This window comes from Bison bison, unplaced genomic scaffold, assembly GCF_000754665.1.
Source record: "Bison bison bison isolate TAMUID 2011002044 unplaced genomic scaffold, Bison_UMD1.0 scf7180017864486, whole genome shotgun sequence".
Taxonomy (NCBI): Eukaryota; Metazoa; Chordata; class Mammalia; order Artiodactyla; family Bovidae; genus Bison; species Bison bison.
In genome coordinates, this window is record NW_011495046.1 from 1001532 (window position 1) to 1023501 (window position 21970).

The 21970-nt window shown below is 36.8% G+C and overlaps 1 pseudogene; it reads right to left on the minus strand.

Annotated features, from left to right (window-relative positions):
• LOC105005129 overlaps positions 1-21970 on the minus strand; it is a 105126-nt pseudogene that overhangs the window by 16587 nt on the left and 66569 nt on the right.

Consider the following 21970-nt stretch of genomic DNA (forward strand, 5'->3'; position numbering starts at 1 on the left):
GGTTTTTCCAGTGGTCATGTATGGATGTGAGAGTTGGACCGTGAAGAAGGCTGAGCACCAAAGAATTGATGCTTTTGAACTGTGGTGTTGGAGAAGACTCTTGAGAGTCCCTTGGACTGCAAGGAGATCCAACCAGTCCATCCTAAAGGAGATCAGTCCTGGGTGTTCACTGGAAGGACTGATGTTGAAGCTGAAACTCCCATACTCTGGCCACCTGATGCGAAGAGCTGACTCATTTGAAAAGACCCTGATGCTGGGAAAGATTGAGGGCAGGAGGAGAAGGGGATGACAGAGGATGAGATGGTTGAATGGCATCACCAACTCAATGGATATGGGTTTGGGTGGACTCCAGGAGTTGGTGATGGACAGGGAGGCCTGGCGTGCTGTGGTTCATGGGGTTGCAAAGAGTCAGACATGACTAAACGACTGAACTGAACTGAAAATTATATACTGAGAAGGTATAACATTTCTGTGGCGTTCTTGCCAAAAATATATAACTTCAGCCTATTCATGACAAAGTATTGCACAAACCCAAACTGAGAGGTAATCTACAAATAATTGGCTTATACTCTTCAAAAGTGGCAAGGCAAGGCTATGAAAGACAAAATAAAAAAGACTGAGGAAATGAAGAACTCTCTAGAATGAAGGAAAGTAAGAGATCATGACAGTTAAACAGAATGTGAGATCCAGGATTGGATTCTGAATCATAAAAAGCACAATAGTGGGGAAAATGACAATATTGACATAAGATCAATAGATTACTTAAGACGATTGCATCAAGGTTAATTTCTCCTTTTGATAGTTTTAAATAGTTTCTAAGATAGTAACATTAGGGAAAGCTGGGTGAGCAAATATTATTCAGAACAAGAATTTTTAAAAAGGTCTGCTTAAGATGATTTCTTTCCCAAACTTCTAGAACTGAGATAGGATATAGGAAGATACCTTAAAAAAAAATAGATCCACTGAAAGCATCTTTTCAATCTCCAGTAATATAAAGAGAAACCTATAAAAAAGAAAACAAAATCTGAATTTTATTGATACATTGAAAAATAAAGTGAAAGTCAGTCAGTTGTGTTTAACTTTTTGCGACCTTATAGACTGTAGCCCACTGGGCCCCTCTGTCCATGGAATTCTCCAGGCAAGAACACTGGAATGGGGAGCCATTCCCTTTTCTATGGGATAGTCCTGACCCAGGGAACAAACCCAGGTCTTCTACATTGCCGGCAGACTCTTTACTCCTGAGCCACTAGGGAAGACCTTGTTCCCTATTTCTGAAATATTGCTTTAAGATAGTTCAATACAGTTTCTGGGAACCAGACTTTGAATCATTGCTCTGCAAATTGCTTATTTAGCTCCCTAGAGTAGGCTACAAGTCCATTGAGTCTCATGGTTCAGGGGACATTCTTATATTGCCTAATGGTGGATGCCCTTGCAGAGTGTCTCTCTCTCCTTGTGAGTATCTACATTTAGTCCCTGGAATATATTTGGATATAAAATGTTCCCCAAAGAAGAGATGCCATTAAAATATTTGTGGTCCCATGTCATATTAGCACTGGGCTTCATCTTATCATCCCAGCAATACATTTCAATATACTTTTTACGCATGTAGTTTTCTGAGTAAGATACATATCAAAAACTTCTAAAGCTAAGGGCAGAAATATCTCATAGAATTCTGTATTTAAATAAACTACATTTGTTGGCTTTCTTGTCAGGAATTACTAAAGAAGACATGTTCAGTAATAGTACACTCATCTCTGCTTTACATCCTTATCTCTTCCTAAAAACCAACTAATTCAAAAAGTACTTGCTAGAATAAACTATTTGATACCAATAGTGCCTGGTGGCTTGATTACTACAAACATATCTCAAATAGAATTCTGTTATAGCATTTTCATTAGGAAAAATTATTGATGTTTCCTGATGTCTCTACCTTTTTTCCTCCTTAAAGGATAATCTTTTATAAGATATATTCAGATAAATTCATTTATACACATATATATATTCATATATATACATGTATATATCATATGTCATAAATATCTTATATATTAAAGGAAACATATATTCAGTCTTTTAAAAGACCCCCTATTTTGTTTAGGATAAAATTCAAACTATTTAGGAGCTTACAGCCTGTCTTTAACCTCTTTTATCTTACCTATTAGTAAACACCTACATAAAATTTATAATTTAACTTTCTTCATTTATAGCTTACATAATTCCAATTACTTTTTTTTAATGGACACCTTTATGCCAACTTCCCCCTTCTTTCATTTATGTATAATTGAGAAAAGCTCTAAAAGAACTAACTCTATGAAGACTGTGATGAATTCCAGTCCTAGGGATCATCCTTCTTTTTTAATTGCCTTTTTTTAATCTACTTCACTTTTAAAATATTGTGCTTAAAACATTCAGCACATGATATTACATATATCATCTTAAATTTTTAAGTATGTAATCAGTAGTGTTAACTATGAGCACATTATACATCATACATCAGAACTCAAGAAAAATTTTTTTGTTTTGTTGCACGATTGAAATTCAATACTCATTGAACAGTAACTCCAAATTTCTCCTTCCCCTCAGTCTCTGACAACCACCATTCTCCTTCCTGTTTCTACGAGTTTACTATTTTAGATACCTCCTATAAGTGGGATCATGCAGTGTCTGCCCTTCAATGATCAGCTTAGTTCAAATAGCACAATGCCCTCAAGGTTCATCCATGTTGTAGCATATGACACTGAGAAGGCAATGGCACCCCACTCCAGTACTCTTGCCTGGAAAATCCATGGACGGAGGAGGCTGGTAGGCTGCAGTCCATGGGGTCGCTAAGAGTCGGACATGACTGAGCGACTTCACTTTCATTTTTTACTTTCATGCATTGGAGAAGGAAATGGCAACCCACTTCAGTATTCTTGCCTGGAGAATCCCAGGGACAGAGGAGCCTAATGGGCTGCTCTCTATGGGGTTGCACAGAGTCGGACACGACTGAAGTGACTTAGCAGCAGCAGCAGCAGCATATGACAGAATTTCCTATTTCCCTTATTCCTGAATACTCTTTCTTTGTATGTATATACCACTTTTCTTTATCCATTCATCCATCAATGTACATTTAGATATTACATCTCTTGGCTATAGCAAATAATGCTGCAATGAATATGGAAATCAAATACCTCTTTGAGGTCCTGATTTTAGTTCTTTTGAATAAATATCCAGAAGTGAGCATTTTACAGTCAATTGCTGTCTTTTAATCAATATGATGACAGTTGTTTAATCATATTATAGTATTCTTGAGTTTTTTATCCCAAGGTCAGTATTAAATCAGAAATATACAGATAATAGGACACGTGAATTTATGAAAGAAACGTTTTTGATTAACATTGGTTAGTAAGTCAGAAGAGAGAAACACTTTTTGAAAATAGTTATCTAGAAGAAAACATTGAATTGAAATAAGCTGTTTATGTATGTTTTCTTTCTTCATTTTTTATCATCTCCAGGTTTTGTAGGTTTATATAAAATGGTGGTCATATTAGGAACACATCTTTTTTTTTTAATGGAAATCATGGTTCCAACTAAGGAGGAGTGGAAATTTAGTTTATATAGATATTTGTGATAGTTCCTAAGAGTTTTTCTTCTCATACAACAAAATTTAGAACTGGTGAATTATGTAGTATAATTTAGATAATGATTAAGTTTAAATGTACAAAAACTATCTAGATTTACCTTTATCAGGATGAAATCATAAAAAAGAATTACACAGATCTCTCAAAATTATTTTCTTATTTAGTCAGTTGACTAGGGATATGGGTAACTCATTTAAGAAGACAAACTTTAAGAAGATAATATACTGCACAAATTCAATAGATGTTTAAAAATTAGCAGAAATCTATGCTTGTCAGAGTACATGTTCACCTGGCTTTCAATATGTTAAATGAATTTTGATTCAACAAATAGAAGTTTAAATAAGAATTTCAGGAAATCTTGTGGCTTAATTCCAAGATAATCTCCTCAAAGATTAAAGCATTTCCCACAATAGATTAAGTCTTCAATGGTAATTATATGTCATTTAAGAATGAGCAACCAAAGGTGTAAGACCTGTATTTTGGAAACTATAAGACACTGATGAAAGAAATCAAAGATGACACAAACAGATGGAAACATACACCATGCTTTTGGATTGGAAGAATCGATATTGTCAAAATGACTACACTACCCAAGGCAATCTACAGATTAAATTCCATCCCTATCAAATTACATTCTTCATAGAACTAGAACAACAACAACAGAAATTTGTATGGAAGCACAAAAGACTCCAAATAGCCAAAGCAATCCTGAGAAATAAACACAGAGCTTGAGGAATCCAGTTCCCTTATATTACAAAGCTACAGTGATCAAAACAATATGGTGCTGGCACAAAACCAGAAACATAGATGAATGAAACAGGATAGAAAACCCAGAAATAAACTCACATATCTATGATAAAGGAGGCAAGGTTGTATGTATCTCCAACATACAATGGAGAAAAGACAGTCTCTTCAATAAATGGTCCTGGAAAACTGGACAGCTATATGTAAAAGAATGAAATTAGAATACTCTATAACACCATACACAAAAATGAATGCAAAATGGATAAAAGACCTAAAAGTAAGACCAGACACTATAAAACTCTTAGAGGAAAAGCAGAACACATACAGTACATAATAAATACAGACTTAGATTTAAAACATGATTGTTTCCATACTAAAATATGGTTCATTTTGACTTGGGCACATACTTAAATTCGACGTCATTTGTAATATTCTGCCCCAATCTACTATTTGGTTTTAGTTTGTAAGAAATTAATATAAACCTTAACGAAACAAAGTCAGGATACCAGAAGGGGGCGCTCTCGTGGCCTGTGATGATAGTGGATCCCAACAGGAAAAAGAAGACTTAACCTTCCCAGCAACAGCTTGGCCCAAGAAAAACCGTGAACTCTGTTTACCATAGCCCTCCTAACTCCTTATTCCTCTCTACAAAAGGTAACATTTCTCTTGCCCTGCAGGGACTTGGCTTACGAAGGCTGTAAAACCAGAATTGCAATTCTCTGTTGATCTTAAAAAAAACTCTTCTCAGGAGAAATACCTGGTAAACTATTTTAAGTAAACAGAATTTATCTTTTAATGATCAACAGCTAAATGGCTCCTTCAACATTGTTAACAGCAGGCCTGTACTTTGCATAATAAATAAATTTGATAAGCTATAGCAGCTTATCTAATCACTTTAAAAATATCAGTAATACAATCAAGGCATACTATCTACAGTTATTATTAATATCTGAGTATTCACTTTCAAATATACGAAAGCCCCTGGATATCACTTACAGAAAAGTTCTTATATACTTTAAATGTTGACATTCTGTATGTAACTTGAAGCATAAACTCATTGCTTGGGTAAAATTCTGTGACAATCTATGATTTTGAAAGATGCTAATTATTTATCATAAAACATGTATTAGCAACTTTAAATAGTTATAGAAAATGAATTAGCAAACTATACAAATGTTGAATGTTTTAATTAGATAATGTCTGAAAGAATTTTAGATATATATTTGAGCCAATAAATATTAAAAATATATAGGAAATTTTATTTATAAAATGTAAAAAAACTACAAGGCAGGATATGGGTATTGCATTAGATAAAAATTCTTTGCAGAATCTTTGGTATGCTGTCATTTAAATTTTCAACAAATAACTTAAAAGAACTTCACTTTATATTGAGACACTGAATTTCATTTGGGTTGTGAGCCTTTCAAAATAAAATCTTATATGAATTCTACATTTTAAAATATCCTAAATATATATAACAGTTTATAATAAAAATACTTAAGAAAAATAAATATATAAACAGTATGAGGGAAAAACTATTTTTAAAAAATGAGATGCCAACAAAAATATCCTGCAATCTATTTATTGAAGTGAAATGGAGCCATCATTGTCCAACAGCAGAAGTGCAATGTATTTAATTTAGCTATAAGACACTGAGTTTTTATTATTCTCGCATAGCAATGCAACATTTAAAAAGTTGACTATATTTATTATTCAGTTCAGTTCAGTTCAGTCATTCAGTCGCTCAGTTGTGTCCAGCTCTTTGTGACCCCATGAATCATAGAACATCAGGATCAGCTTCAGCCATCAGTCCTTCCAATGAACACCCAGGACTGATCTCCTTTAGGATGGACTGGTTGGATCTCCTTGCAGTCCAAGGGACTCTCAAACACCAATACAGTATACTAACGCATATATATGGAATTTAGAAAGATGATAACAATAACCCTGTGTACAAGACAGCAAAAGTGACGCTGATGTATGGAACAGTCTTATGGACTCTGTGGGAGAGGGAGAGGGTGGGAAGCTTTGGGAGAATGGCATTGAAACATGTAAAATATCATGTATGAAACGAGATGCCAGTCCAGGTTCAATGCACGATACTGGATGCTTGGGGCTGGTGCACTGGGACGACCTGGAGGGATGGTATGGGGAGGGAGGAGGGAGGAGGGTTCAGGAGGGGGAGCACATGTATACCTGTGAAGGATTCATTTTGATGTTTGGCAAAACTAATACAACTACGTAAAGTTTAAAAATAAAATAAAATTAAAAAAAAAAAAGAGTCTTCTCCAGCACCGCAGTTCAAAAGCATCAGTTCTTCGGAGCTCTGCTTTTTTCACAGTCCAACTCTCACATCCATACATGACCACTGGAAAAACCATATCCTTGATTAGACGGACCTTTGTTGGCAAAGTAATGCCTCTGCTTTTGAATATGCTATCTATGTTAGTCATAACTTTCCTTCCAAGGAGTAAGTGTCTTTTAATTTCATGGCTGCAGTCATCATCTGTGGTGATTTTGGAGCTCCCAAGAATAAAAGTCTGACACTGTTTCCACTGTTTCCCTTTCTATTTGCCATGAGGTGATGGGACCAGATGCCATGATCTTAGTTTTCTGAATATTAAGCTTTAGGCCAACTTTTTCACTCTCCTCTTTCACTTTCATCAAGAGGGTCTCTTTAGTTCCTCTTCACTTTCTGCCATAAGGGTGGTGTCATCTGCATATCTGAGGTTATTGATATTTCTCCCAGCAATCTTGATTCCAGCTTGTGCTTCTTCCAGCCCAGTGTTTCTCATGATGTACTCTGCATATTAAAACTGTAAAAATAATTATTTTATACACATTTTGATAACATTTTATTCTTTCATTTCAGAGTACATTCTATGAGTGGATGACACTTGATTTCACACTAAACTTCAGCCACATGTTATTTCTATCACTTTCAGTGTTTGACCAGCATGTATATCTTTGTAAATTTGGTGAGTCTCAAAAATACAATAAATTTTCTTTAATAAAAGATGAATTTGTTGAGGAAGATGAGAAAGATGCTCTGGTACTTTGAGGCAGGAAGTTAAAATTTGCTCTATCTTCTTTGAAGAGTATTTTGGAAACACGTGCTTAAAAAAATTTTAAATATGGATACAAGCTGAAAAAATAATACAATATGAAATAAATTATGCAGATAGTTACTCCTCAAGGAATTTGTCTAAACATAGTATTACTTGATTGGTGCAAATATATAACTATAAGAAAGTATTAAAAGGTACATTTAAGGTTAATTTTTATAGTACAAGAGAAAAAAATGAAAAAAAAATTAAAAGCAATCATATAAATAGCCAATAAAACAATACTGGAAGACTTTTCATTAAATTAAACATTGGGATGACCCAAATGAAATTTTTGGACAACACAATAATGATTTCAATATACTAAGGTGGCAAAATACATTAAAAATAATATGTATAGCCCAATGTCATTTGTATAGTTCTATGACATATCTATTATTCTTGCATAATTATTAGTAATTTCCATTTTACCCAAACTGATTCTTATTGGATGAATATTATACAATCTTTACCTATAAGGAACTTACATTTTGACTGACCTCTGAGGAAAATATTAAGATATTTTCTTATTTAAATCTAGACTAATTTAAACAGCACCACTGATGACATTTATTCTGCACTGAAAAATATTGCCTCCAGAAAACCAGAAAATAATTTCTCTGTAAGTGTCACTGGTGCTATATTTCTGCAACCATAGGGTCTTGAACACAGCATTTTCTTATATAAAATTTTCAATTACAGTATATGCTTCATTTGGTGACAGTATATCTAGGATTGTCAACATGATCACTAAGGGTACACTGAATCATATAGCTGAATGGACTTTATAAAACTTCTGGTATCTTTGTGAAAACAGAATCTTCAGGTTGTATGGTAAGGGTCAAGAGCTTTCAAAGATAAGTAAAAGCTACTTTAGTGTTGTCTTGGTAAAGAAGACTTTACTCCAATTCAGCTAAGACTAGGAATCTAGGTGACATTAAAACAAAAATAAACAAATTGAATCTAATTAAACTTAAAAGTTTTGCACAGCAAAGGAAACCATAAGTGAGACAAAAAGACAGCCCTCAGAATGGGATAAAATACTTGCAAATGAAGGAACTGACAAGGGACTAATCTCCAAAATACACAAACATATCATAAAGTTCAAAAGACAACTCAGTTAAAAAAAATATTTTGAAGACCTAAATAGACATTTCTCCAAAGAAAACATACAGATGGCCAAGAGGCACATGAAAAGATGCTCAACATCACTAATTATTAGAGAAATGCAAATCAAACTATGAGGTACCACCTCACACCATCAGTATGCCCATCATTAGAAAATCCATAAGCAATAAATGCTGGAGAGGGTATGGAAGAAGGGAACCTTCTTTCACTGCTGGTGGAGATGTAAATTGATACAGCCACTGTGGAGAACAGTATGCAGGTTTCCTTAAAAAAAATAAATAAATACAATTGCCATGCTGCTGCTGCTAAGTTGCTTCAGTCGTGTCTGACTCTGTGCGACCCCATAGACAGCAGCCCACCAGGCTCCGCTGTCCCTGGGATTCTCCAAGCAAGAACACTGGAGTGGGTTGCCATTTCCTTCTCCAATGCATGAAAGTGAAAAGTGAAAGTGAAGTCGCTCAGTTGTGTCTGACCCTTAAGTGCCCCATGGACTGCAGCCCACCAGGCTCCTCTGTCCATGGGATTTTCCAGGCAAGAGTACTGGAGTGGGGTGCCATTGCCTTCTCATGACCCAGCAATCTCACTACTGGGCATATTCCCTGAGAACCATAATTCAAAAAGACATATGCACCCCAATGTTCACTGCAGCACTATTGTACAATAGCCTGGACTTGGAAGCAAGCTAAATTTCCATCAACAGATGAATGGATAAAGAAGATGTTGTACACATATACAATGGAGTATTACTCAGCCATAAAAGGAACAAAACTGGGTCATTTGTAGAGTTGTAGATGGACCTAGAAATATACAGAATGAAGTATAAGTCAGAAAGAGAAAAACAAATGTTGTGTATTAACACATATATGTGTGAAATGTAGAAGAATGGTATAGATGAACTTATCTGCAGGGAGGAAAAGAGATGCAGATGTAGAGAACAAATGGTGGGCATAGAGTGGTTGCTGCTGCTACTGTTAAGTCGCTTCAGTCATGTCTGACTCTATGCGACCCCATGGACTGCAGCCTACCAGGCTCCCCCATCCCTGGGATTCTCCAGGCAAGAACACTGGAGTGGGTTGCCATTTCCTTCTCCAATGCATGAAAGTGAAAAGTGAAAGTGAAATTGCTCAGTCGTGTCCGACTCTTAGCAACCCCATGGACTGCAGCCTACCATGCTCCTCCATCCATGGGATTTTCCAGGCAAGAGTACTGGAGTGGGGTGCCATTGCCTTCTCCGATAGAGTGGTTAGGGGGAAGGAATTGGGAGATTGGGATTGTCATGTGTGCACTACCATGTGCAAAACAGGTATCTAGTGGGAATCCGCTGTGTAATGCAGGGAGCTTAGCTAGGCATTCTCTGGTGACCTAAATGGGTGGAATGGAGGTGGTGGGGCAGAGGACCAAGATATATAGCTAACTCACTTTGTTATACAACACTGTAAAGCAACAATTTCCTTGTTCAGTTGCTAAGTCTTGTCCAACCCTTTGCAACCTCTGGACTGCAGCACACCAGGCTTCCTTGTCCTTTACTCTCTCCCTGAGTTTGCTCAACTCATCAACTGAGTTGGTGATGCCATCCAACCATCTCATCCTCTGTTACTTCCTTCTCCTGCTGCCCTCAATCTTTCCAAGGATCAGGGTCTTTTCCAATCAGTCTGTTCCTCACTTTAGATGGCCAAAGTATTGGAGCTTAAGCTTCAGCATCAGATCTTCCCAATAAATATTCAGGATTGATTTCCTTTAGGATTTGCCGGTTTTATCTCCTTGCTGTCCAAGGGACTCTCAAGAGTCTTCTCCAACACCACAATTCAAAAGCATCACTACTTTGGAACTCAGCCTTCTCAATGGCCAAACTCTCACATCCATACATGACTACTGGAAAAACCATAGCTTTAACTATATACACCTTTGTTGGCAATGTGATGTCTCTGCTTTTTAATACACTGTCTAGGTCATCACAGCTTTTCTTCCAAGGAACAAGTTTCTTAATTTCATGACTATAGTCACTGTCCACAGTGATTTTGGAGCCCAGGAAAATGAAATCTGTCACTGTTCCTACTTTTTCCCTTTCTATTTGCCATGAAGTGATGGGACCAGATGCCATGATCTTGGTGTTTTGAATGTTGAGTTTCAAGCCAGCTTTTTCACCCTCCTCTTTCATTCTCATCAAGAGGCTCTTTAATTCCTCTTCACTTGCTGCCATTAGAATGGAATCATCTGCATATCTAAGATTGTTGATATTTCTCCTGGTAATCTTGATTCCAGCTTGTGATTCATCCAGCCTGACATTTCACACAATGTACTCTGCTGCTGCTGCTGCTAAGTCGCTTCAGTCGTGTCCGACTCTGTGTGACCCCATAGACGGCAGCCCACCAGGCTCCCCCGTCCCTGGGATTCTCCAAGCAAGAACACTGGAGTGGGTTGCCATTTCCTTCTTCAATGCAGGAAAGTGAAAAGTGAAAGTGAAGTCACTCAGTCGTGTACGACTCTTCACAACCCCATGGACAGCAGCCTACCAGGCTCCTCTGTCCATGGGATTTTCCAGGCAAGAGTACTGGGATGGGGTGCCATTGCCTTCTCCCAATGTACTCTACATATAAATTAAATAAGCAGGGTGACAATAAACCGCCTTGATCTACTCTTTTTTCCCAAGTGGAATCAGTCCACTGTTCCCTGTCCAATTCTAAATGGTGCTTCTTGATTTGCATACAGGTTTCTCAGGAGACCAGTAAGGTGATGTGGTACTCCCATCTCTTTAAGAATTTTCCACAGTTTGCTGTGATCCACCCAAACCATTTAGTGTAATCAATGAAGCAGAAGTCGATGTTTTTCTGGAATTCCCTTTCTTCCTCCATGATCCAACAAATGTTGACAATTTCATCTCTGGTTCCTCTGCCTCTTCTAAATCCAGCTTGGGCATCTGGGAGTTCTCAGTTCATGGACAGCTGAAGCCTAGCTTGAAGTATTTTAAGGATTACTTTGCTAGTGCAAATGAGGGTAAATGTTAGTTTGAACATTCTTTGACATTGTATTTCTACGCCAATTTTTTTTAAAAAAGAGAAATTTCTCTAATACTATGGTTTAACCTTTACAAAGTACAGAATTAAAGACTTTATCAAAATGTAATACAATGGCATATAAAGATGATAAACACTTTTATATACATTATATATCTTAATTAGCATTCAAGTAAAAATGGCAGCTGGGAAAATTTACTCAGTAGAATAAAAAGGTGCCATCCTAAATCCACAAAATGCAGACTTGACTCAGGCAAATAGGATCTTTTGTCCATATGTTCCCCAAAGGACTGATCTTACTACATATAGTTTATTATTTTTTATAACTTTATTTTTTCACAATTTCAGAATAGCTCTTTCAGTCATTGTTAACTGAACATTAGTCATTAGCTGAACATGAGAAATGTAATAATTTCTAAACCAATTCCTTATACTTTATTTACTTATAAATCATTCCGTTATCAAAAGTTTATCGGAATAGAAACCCTCTGGTAAAGTAGTTGAGTTTCTTAGAAGGCATCTGTTTGGCCCCAGAAGATTAATGAAAAACTCTGTGTGTTAATGAAAAATAATTTCTAATATATATTAAATTAGGCTGTTAGAAACTTTAAAAGGTATTTTAAGAGAGTAGAAAAATCTATTTTTTCTACACAGCCTATTTATTCACACAACCAAAAAAAAAAAAACCCTGCAAGATACCTTTTCTTGGTGTTATATGCATAAGAACTGTTTTAACTTTATCCCTTCTTGGGAATTTCCTGATGGTCCAGTGGTTAGGACTCAGCACTACCATGGCCTGTGTTCAATCCCTGGCCAGGAAACTAAGATTCTGTAAGCTGTTCAATAAATAAATAAAAATTTTAATAAAATTTTATTTTTACTCACTGAATAAACTAGTAGTTTAATTATCACGTTGATAATTCAGACCCCAGGGAAAACTTTAAAAAACAGTTAATAGTCCTATTAAATTAAATCAATGGTCATATTTCTGTGGTATTTTTCCTAATACAGTATTATCAGACAGACACTTTAACTTCTATGCAACAGGTAAATAAGAGGAAATATGCATAGAATAATGACTTTCTGTATAGAATAAAAAGCTCAGGTTTCTTTATTTGTGAAAATGTGAGAATTTTTTTTAAGTAAATTGAAATTATACTTATCAATGAAAAATTTTAAATATTGAGGGGTTTATTTGTTAGGATTTTCTAAGCTAAGTAGCTTAAAAAGTTAAAAGATTCAGAAATGTGGCTGTGTGATGCATTACAACATCATCATTTAAGTACCAGATGGGTCTCAGCAAGCGAATGTAGAATACTGCAAACCTATATGATGGTACAGACTGCAATTAGAACCTAGTACCTGGAACAGGGGTTAGCAAATTGCAGCCCGTGCACTGTTTTTGTATAGCTCAAGAAGCAACACTGTTGCATTGTTAAAGTTCTATTAAAGGCAAATAAGAATATATAACAAAGATTGTATGTACTTAACTCATAAAACCTAAAGTATTTATGTCTAGCTGTTTACAGAAGAAGGCTTGCTGACCTACATTCCCCAAAACGCTTTCATTTCCATTGTTATCTAGTTAACATGATCTAAAAGAGTCCTCATACATGTGGTAGAAATAGCAATGCACCTTCACTGTGTTACCTCCTGTTCTCTGACAACAGTATAACAGTCTCTCTTTCCACAAGGTATATGTTCCAAGACCCTCAGTGGATACCTGAAACCACTGATAGTACCAAATCGTGCATGTGCACGCACACACACACACACACACACAGAGTTTTTTCCTGTATATACATACATATGATAAGGTTTAATCTAGATTAAGCACAGTAAGAGATCAACACATATCTAATAATAACAATAAACTGTAATAAATATTACATGAATATGGTCTTTTTCTCTCTCTCAAAATATTTTATTGTACAAATGTAAGGCCTTCTCCTTGATAACTAAGAACGTATCACACAGTGTGGGCAAAACTTTTACAGTGTGAAGTGCAACAGCATCTGTTTACAACTGCACAGAGAGAAGATGCATTCATATTGGAAATATTAGCAACATTAGTGTACAATTTCTTTTTCTTTCCTTATTAAACTGAGAACTTTTAGCTTTTTTACTTGGAAGAAGCACTTTGCCAGTTTCTCTTTGGCATATCTAAATTACCAGCATCACTACTGTCATGTTTGGGGGCCAATATAGTGAAGAGGAACTCAAAAGCCTCTTGATGAAGGTGAAAGTGGAGAGTGAAAAAGTTGGCTTAAAGCTCAACATTCAGAAAACGAAGACCATGGCATCCGGTCCCATCACTTCATGGGAAATAGATGGGGAAACAGTGGAAACAGTGTCTTACTTTATTTTTCTGGGCTCCAAAATCACTACAGATGGTGACTGCAGCCATGAAATTAAAAGACGCTTATTCCTTGGAAGGAAAGTTATGACCAACCTAGATAGCATACATTACTTTGCCAACAAAGGTTCGTCTAGTCAAGGCTATGGTTTTTCCTGTGGTCATGTATGGATGTGAGAGTTGGACTGTGAAGAAGGCTGAGCACCGAAGAATTGATGCTTTTGAACTGTGGTGTTGGAGAAGACTCTTGAGAGTCCCTTGGACTGCAAGGAGATCCAACCAGTCCATTCTGAAGGAGATCAGCCCTGGGATTTCTTTGGAAGGAATGATGCTAAAGCTGAAACTCCAGTACTTTGGCCACCTCATGCGAAGAGTTGACTCATTGGAAAAGACTCTGATGCTGGGAGGGATTGGGGGCAAGAGGAGAAGGGGACGACAGAGGATGAGATGGCTGGATGGCATCACTGACTCGATGGACGTGAGTCTGAGTGAACTCCGGGAATTGGTGATGGACAGGGAGGCCTGGAGTGCTGCGATTCACGGGGTCACAAAGAGTCGGACACGACTGAGCGACTGATCTGATCTGATCTGATTAAGTAAAATAAGGGTTACTTGCACAAAAGCACTGTGATATTAGACAGTCAATCTGACAACCGAGATGTTTCTAAGTGGCTGAATGGGCGCAGTATGCTGGATGAAGGCATAGAGTCCTGGGCAGGACAGAGAAGAAGGGTGTGAGAATTCAGCACACTACTCAGAACAGTGCACAATTTAAAACTTAAGAAATTTTTACCTCTGGAATTTTTCATTTAACATTTTTGGACTGCAATTGACCACAGGAAACTGAAACCATGGAGAGCAAAGCTGCAGGTGAGGGGACTATTGTATGTTCTTTGACATAGTATCAGCAAAGGCTCTAGAAGCTCAGTGACCTGGTGGATTTTAGGATACCCCCTCCAAGCAAAGTTGTTCTACTTGCACAATTCGCTACTAAGAAGAGACATAAGTACCTGTTGGACGTTTTTGGATTTTGAAGGCAGCATTTGCCAAATCATGCGTGATGTTCTGGCCAGTTAACAGGTTGCCCACTGTGAATGAGGACGAGAGCATAAACTGCTCTGCACAATTCCCAAACTCAGATTCAAGTACATTTCTCCGCAGGCCTTAGAAGTAAATGAACAATTGCTATTCAAAGTGTCTGTGCTGAAATGGGTTTCAGTACTATCATACCATAAGAATATTAAACAAATAAAATTATTATTACTAAAGAATGTGTAACCAATTAAATAGATTTCAGTACTATCATACCATAAGAATATTAAACAAATAAAATTATTATTACTAAAGAATGTGTAACCAATTAAATAGATTGAAGATTGGTTTCCAAAATGCTATATGACCAATTTTCCATTTTGAAGCAAGTATCTAAATGACTCATATCAAATTATTATTTATTTATTTAACTTAGCAATTTTTTTTTTCAAATTTCACAGGAGTGGACTATTTGGGTTTTTATTTTGCATGCAGAATCATGTATCTCTGAAATAAGTGAATATAGTCTTATGACTGAAAAAGATAATCATAAGTAGCACATGTTTATTAAAGATTTGCAGATAATATGTAGTTCATAGATCAGCTTGATTTAAATGAGAATTCAAGTAGAATATACATTAAAGCCAATTATTATAAAGCAGAGTATGAGATGGAATAGAGATTGAAGTGTTAACCTACACTCTAAAATGTAGCTTGACCATACAACCATCAGCAAGATCTTATTCTTTATAAAAAGGGAAAGTCTAGGGAAGCAATATTTTAATTTCCCAGCATAATTTCTCTGTGCAGAAAAGTATGTGTGAAACCATAAAAACATGGGAACCAAACTAGAGTGTGGTTAAGTAAATTGTAGTAATGATGTGAACTAAAAACAAGTGAGAAGCCAATTATGGATTGAGTGATAAGAAAATTTGCTTGAGCCACATGTTAGTGATAGCCTACATATCTTACAATGACTTCTTTGACAAATGGTTGACTATTTTTTTATTTAAAATTTTGTGCTATTAAGTTTTTGGTTATAAATAGCAGCATTACAAAAAAAGTCATTGGCTGTAGCCCACCAGGCTCCTCAGTCCATGGAAATTTCCAGGCAAGAATACTGGAGTGGGTAGCCATTTCCCCATCTAGGGAATCTTCCCCATCCAAGGATCAAACCTAGGTCTCTGCGTTGTGGGAAGATTCTTTACCATCTGAGACACGAGGGAAGCACATATGGTACAACGACTTCTTTGATAAATTATTGACTTTTTTTTTGGTTTAAAATTTTGTCTTTTTAATTTTTTGCTTATGAATTATAGCATTACAAGAAAAGTTATTGTGCTTGATTTTTCAGCCATGTCTGACTTTGAGATCCTAATGACTGTAGCCTGCCAGTTTCCTCTGACCTTGGAATTCTCCCGGAAAGAATACTGGAGTGGGTAGCCATTCCTTTCTCCTGACCCAGGCATGGAGCCCAGGTCTCCTGCATTGCAAGCGGATTTTTTTTTTTACTGTCTGAGCCATTAAGAAAAGCTATCAATTCTTGGTAATATTTCAGTTATTCACTGGAGAACACTTTTTACCCAACAAAATGTATTCTGACCCTAAAAACTTCATATTCTAAAATGGTTTCTATTTCTATTCTATTCTATTCTAGAATGCTGGTAATTATTTGCCATCATTCTCACTGTGTTTTGTTCTCCAAACTTATCCAGATGATGACAGAGCACGTATAAAAAAAAAATTCATTTGTTGATCCATAAGTGTGATTATAAAACTGTATCAGCAAAGGAAAAGTCTTGGAGAAAATTTATTTTAGAAAACTCTCTGTCTGTCCTTAGGCATTTGGAAAATGACAAATATTCTGAAAAGTATAGCCCTTTCTGGAAAATTGATAAGTTCTCAAAAGTCTTAAGAAAAGTTGAAAAGAATAAAAGTGTGTTTAATTTGTAGACATATGTATTGGTCAGGTTTTGCTATATGATAATACTCTATAACAAAAACCCTAATATCACAATGGCTTATAATACCACGTTTGTTTCACATTTATGTCTTGTTAGATACAAGTCAGTGGATTTTGTCTGAACTTGGATAGGCCTGGTGACATTATTAGCTTTGGGTTTGGTTCTGTTTCACAAGCAGTCATTAGAAGACGACCTAATGGCAATAGGTATGTTGGCTGTGTGGGTGTGCTCTTCTCCCGTGTTGTGCCTCCCAAAATCTCAGCGTGGAACTGGCACATTGTCACTGCCATTCACACCCATTGGCCACAGCCAGTCACACTGCCAAATTCTGACACCCACACCTACTGGCCACATCCAGCCACATGGCCAAATTCTGAGTCTATGAGATGATAAATTACACTTCTTCCATGAAGAGAAGTCTGTGACTATTTGATGAACAGTAACCTAAGCTACTGCAATGCGGATGAGCTAGTTCAAACTCTCTATTAGAGGAAGATAAAATGATAGATTCTACTTCAGTGACCAATATTCAACAAGTCTGAGAGGAAATGACACTACTGGATATTTTGTCTGTTCAAAGACAAACTTTGGGTGAAACAGCAGAAGTAAACTACATAGTCGAATCTTCTATTAGACAAAAGGCGTTGGAAATTTAGAGTTAATGGTATTAATAATAGCCAAGTAAGGGCCAAAATAATTGCAATATTTTTCTTAATTAGAATATCATTTGGCAGAATTTCACTGTCAAAATGCAAAATGAATAAAATTGAAGAGGCTAGCATACCTTCTCTATTCTTCAATCTAAACCTTTTCTATCAAACTCTTTTTTTAAAAAAATAAGAAAAATGACACCTATATTATAATATTTTTTAATTCCAGTTTAATTATTGGCACAAACTTTATGGTTTATAAATGAAGTAATGCAACATATTTTTTACTTTGCATTAGAGAGATCAAACATCTGGCCCTTTTGTGTGGTTCAAGTGTAACTGTTTATCTTTCCTGGCGTTAGATCAATGTGGTCTACTATGATTCAAGGTAAAATTATAATTGCTAAACAGAAAATGATATAAACATGCTTATGAATTTCTTTATTCATAATTCTTTTAGTTATTTCATCAAAATAAATAATTAAAATATTGCTTCCTCAGAAAGAGACTCACATAGAAAACAATCTTATGGTTACCAAAAGGGAAGAGGCTGGGGGGTGGGGGGATAAATTAGGAGTTTGGGATAAACAGAAACACATTGCTACATATGAAACAGGTAAACAACGAGGACATACTGTATAGCATATGGAACTATATGCAATATCCCGTAATAACCTATAATGGAAAAGAATCTGAGAAAGAATATATATATTTATATATTCAATGCTTTATTTTACATTGTCATATAACCGATTAACAATGTTGTGATAATTTCAAGTGCACAGCAAAGTGATTCAGCCTTACATATACATGCAATATATACACATTTTTAATCACTTTGCTGCACACCTGAAACTAAAACAACAGCATAATCAACTAAATTCAAAAACAATTGGAAAAAAAGAGTGTTCTATTTAAAATGCTTTACCTACTGAGCTATCCGGGAAGCCTTGAAAGTCGCTAAGTCATGTCCGACTTTGCAACACCATGATCTGTACAGTCCATGGAATTCTCCAGGCGAGAAGGAGTGGGAAGCCTTTCGCTTCTCCAGGGGATCTTCCCAACCTAGAGATTGAACCCGGGTCTCCCACATTGCAGACGGCTTCTTTACCAGCTGAGCCACCAGGGAAGCCCTTAGAATGCTAATCCACCTTGTATAGCATGCTACTTGATTTTATTAATTGATACACATCTTGTTGAATGGATTTTATACTTTATCCTCCTATATCTGGCTAATATTCCATTTCCTCCATTCAGCCTTTTCCAAATACAAAGATCTCCAGTGATAACACCTGTTTCCAATATCTTTTGTGTTTTGAAACGCTATTATTTTCCTCTGATGCATATGTGTATGTGTTATTCTTTCAGGTAGGAAGGCTTTGGTTATCTAGTGCTACTTAACAAATGACAAACTACTAGCAAAAACAGTAACAATTGTTTATTAGTCTTATCTTCTATCTTTCTGGTGTTAATGTCCTCAGCAAGGCAGTTTACTTAAGGGGTCTTTCAAGCAGTTGCAATCTGATGGCACCTGGGGCTGAAATCTTCTCAAAGTCCACCTCAGTTAAGGGTCTGGAGGCTGATGCTTTCTACAAGCTAAGATCTCATTGGGAGTTCTCAGAACACTACATGTTAGAACTCCCAGACATTTTCATATGTCTGGAACCTCTACACACCATGGTAGCTGGATTCCAAAGGTGGGTATTACATTTATCAATTAGTTTGAAAAGTCACACAACTAGACCTCATTTTAAAGTCATTCTAACCTCATCTCCTTTCCCTAGACTCCCCATACCTGCTCAATATCCCACAATCAAAACAGGGCTGGAGAAATAAAAATTTTGGTTAATAAATGAAGTCAATGTTTTGATTCCTATAATTATATTTGCCTAAGTCTTATGTTCGGAGAAGGCAATGGCACCCCACTCCAGTACTCTTGCCTGGAAAATCCCATGGATGAAGGAGCCTGGTAGGCTGCAGCCCATGGGGTCGCTAGGAGTCGGACACGACTGAGGGACTTCACTTTCACTTTTCACTTTCATGTATTGGAGAAGGAGATGGCAACCCACTCCACTGTTCTTGCTTGGAGAATCCCAGGGACGGGGGAGCCTGGTGGGCTTCCATCTATGGGGTCGCACAGAGTCGGACACGACTGAAGTGACTTAGCAGCAGCAGCAAGGCTTATGTTACTCTTTCAAAGTCTATAATTTGATATGACTGAACTGAACATTTTATTTATGAATATATTTAAATATTAAACTAAGTAATTAAGCAAAATTAAATAAATATTTGATTAAATAAATATAAATTGATATTAAATTAAATATATATTATGAAATGAAAGTTGGGTATTTTACTTTACTTAGTTTTACTAATTAAAAATTAAAAGTTAAAAAAAATCAGGGTTGAATCCCATTATGAAGTAGAGTAAGAGACACACATTCAATCCCTGGGTCAGGAAGATCCCCTGGAGGAGGGCATGGTAACCCACTCCAGTATTCTTGCCTGGAGAATCCCATGGACAGAGGAGCCTGGCGGGTTACAGTCCATAGTGTTGCAAAGAGTCGGACATGACTGAAGTGACTGAGCACATAGCATGCATGAACCAGACACTAGGCTAATGATTAACAAAGCCATATAGAATTTGTCAGGATATAACAGGAAACTGTACTCTTAATTATACCTGGGGATAAAATTTAATATTTGGAATAATCAAATGCTCTGGAAAAACTAATTCCCTGGTGGCTCAGATGGTAAAGCATCTGTCTACGATGCAGGAGACCCGGGTTCAATCCCTGGTTTGGGAAGATCCCATGGAGAAGGAAATGGCAATCCACTCCAGTACTATTGCCTGGAAAATCCCATGGACAGAGGAGCCTGGTAGGCTACAGTCCATGGGGTCGCAAAGAGTCGGACATGACTGGGCGACTTCTTGTTCTGGAAAAACCAAGGACTTATTTTAGTTTTGTTGCAGTTCAACTTATGATAGCTCAGCTGGTAAAAAATCCACCTGCAATGCAGGGGACCTAGTTCAATTCCTAGGTTGGGAAGATCCACTGGAGAAGACATAGGCTACCCACTCCAGTATTCTTGGGCTTCCCTGGAGGATCAGTTGGTAAAAAAATCCACCTGCAATGTGGGAAACCTGAATTCAATCCCTGGGTTGGGAAGATCCCCTGGAGAAGGGAAAGGCTACCCACTTGAGTATTCTGGCCTGGAGAATCCCATGGACTGTATTGCAAAGAGTGGGACACAACTGAGCAACTTTTCTTTATTAATTGGCTTTCAAATATTAAGTAGACATTTTAATTTAGATGATTTGTTGATATAATATAAGTTCCATCACGTTCAAGGTCCTCAGATACAGTTGTGTCTACTGTTCATAGCTCTGGGGTCCTGGCTGAAAGTGCAAGTGGGCACTGAAGTTCAGCTTGTTCTCTCTCTACCAAGACATATACTTTTAGCACCAGGCTGCTTGTTCACGAGCTGCTCTTTTAAATTTGCATTAAAATGATGCCAGATGGGTTAGTAGAGTTCCTGGTATAAGACATGGTGTTAAACAAATTTCCATCAAAGAAAGTGGTGTAATAAAGACTACTACAGTCTTGGCATTAAAAAAAAAAAAAAAAAAAAAACAGATGCAGTTTGAATCTTGACTCTGCCACTTACTGTATTGTGACTTTGAGAAAGTGATGACACCTCTCTGAGATTCAGGTTCCTCACAAATAAAATAGAAATATCAATTCATACTTTTCAGAGCTCATATGAGGAATAGCTAATATATGAGAAGCATGAAATACTGTCTCTTATAGAGTAGAACTTATTTAAATAACATCCATAATAAATTCTAAGGGAAGTGTTATCATAGAGTTATAATCCTTGGTCCTGCATTTGTTTTTTGAAAGATACAGAACTTTACAGTGATATTTTAGGTATCAGTTCAGTTCAGTTCAGTCGCTCAGTCGTGTCCGACTCTTTGCGACCCCATGAATTGCAGCACGCCAGGCCTCCCTGTCCATCACTAACTCCCGGAATTCACTCAGACTCACGTCCATCGAGTCAGTGATGCCATCCAGCCATCTCGTCCTCTGTCGTCCCTTCTCCTCCTGCCCCCAATCCCTCCCAGCATCAGGGTCTTTTCCAATGAGTCAACTCTTCTCATGAGGTGGCCAAACTACCAGAGTTTCAGTTTTAGCATCATTCCTTCCAAAAAAATCCCAGGGCTGACCTCCTTCTGAATGGACTGTTTGGATCTCCTTGCAGTCCAAGGGACTCTCAAGAGTCTTCTCCAACACCACAGTTCAAAAGCATCAATTCTTCGGCGTTCAGCTTTCTTCACAGTCCAACTCTCACATCCA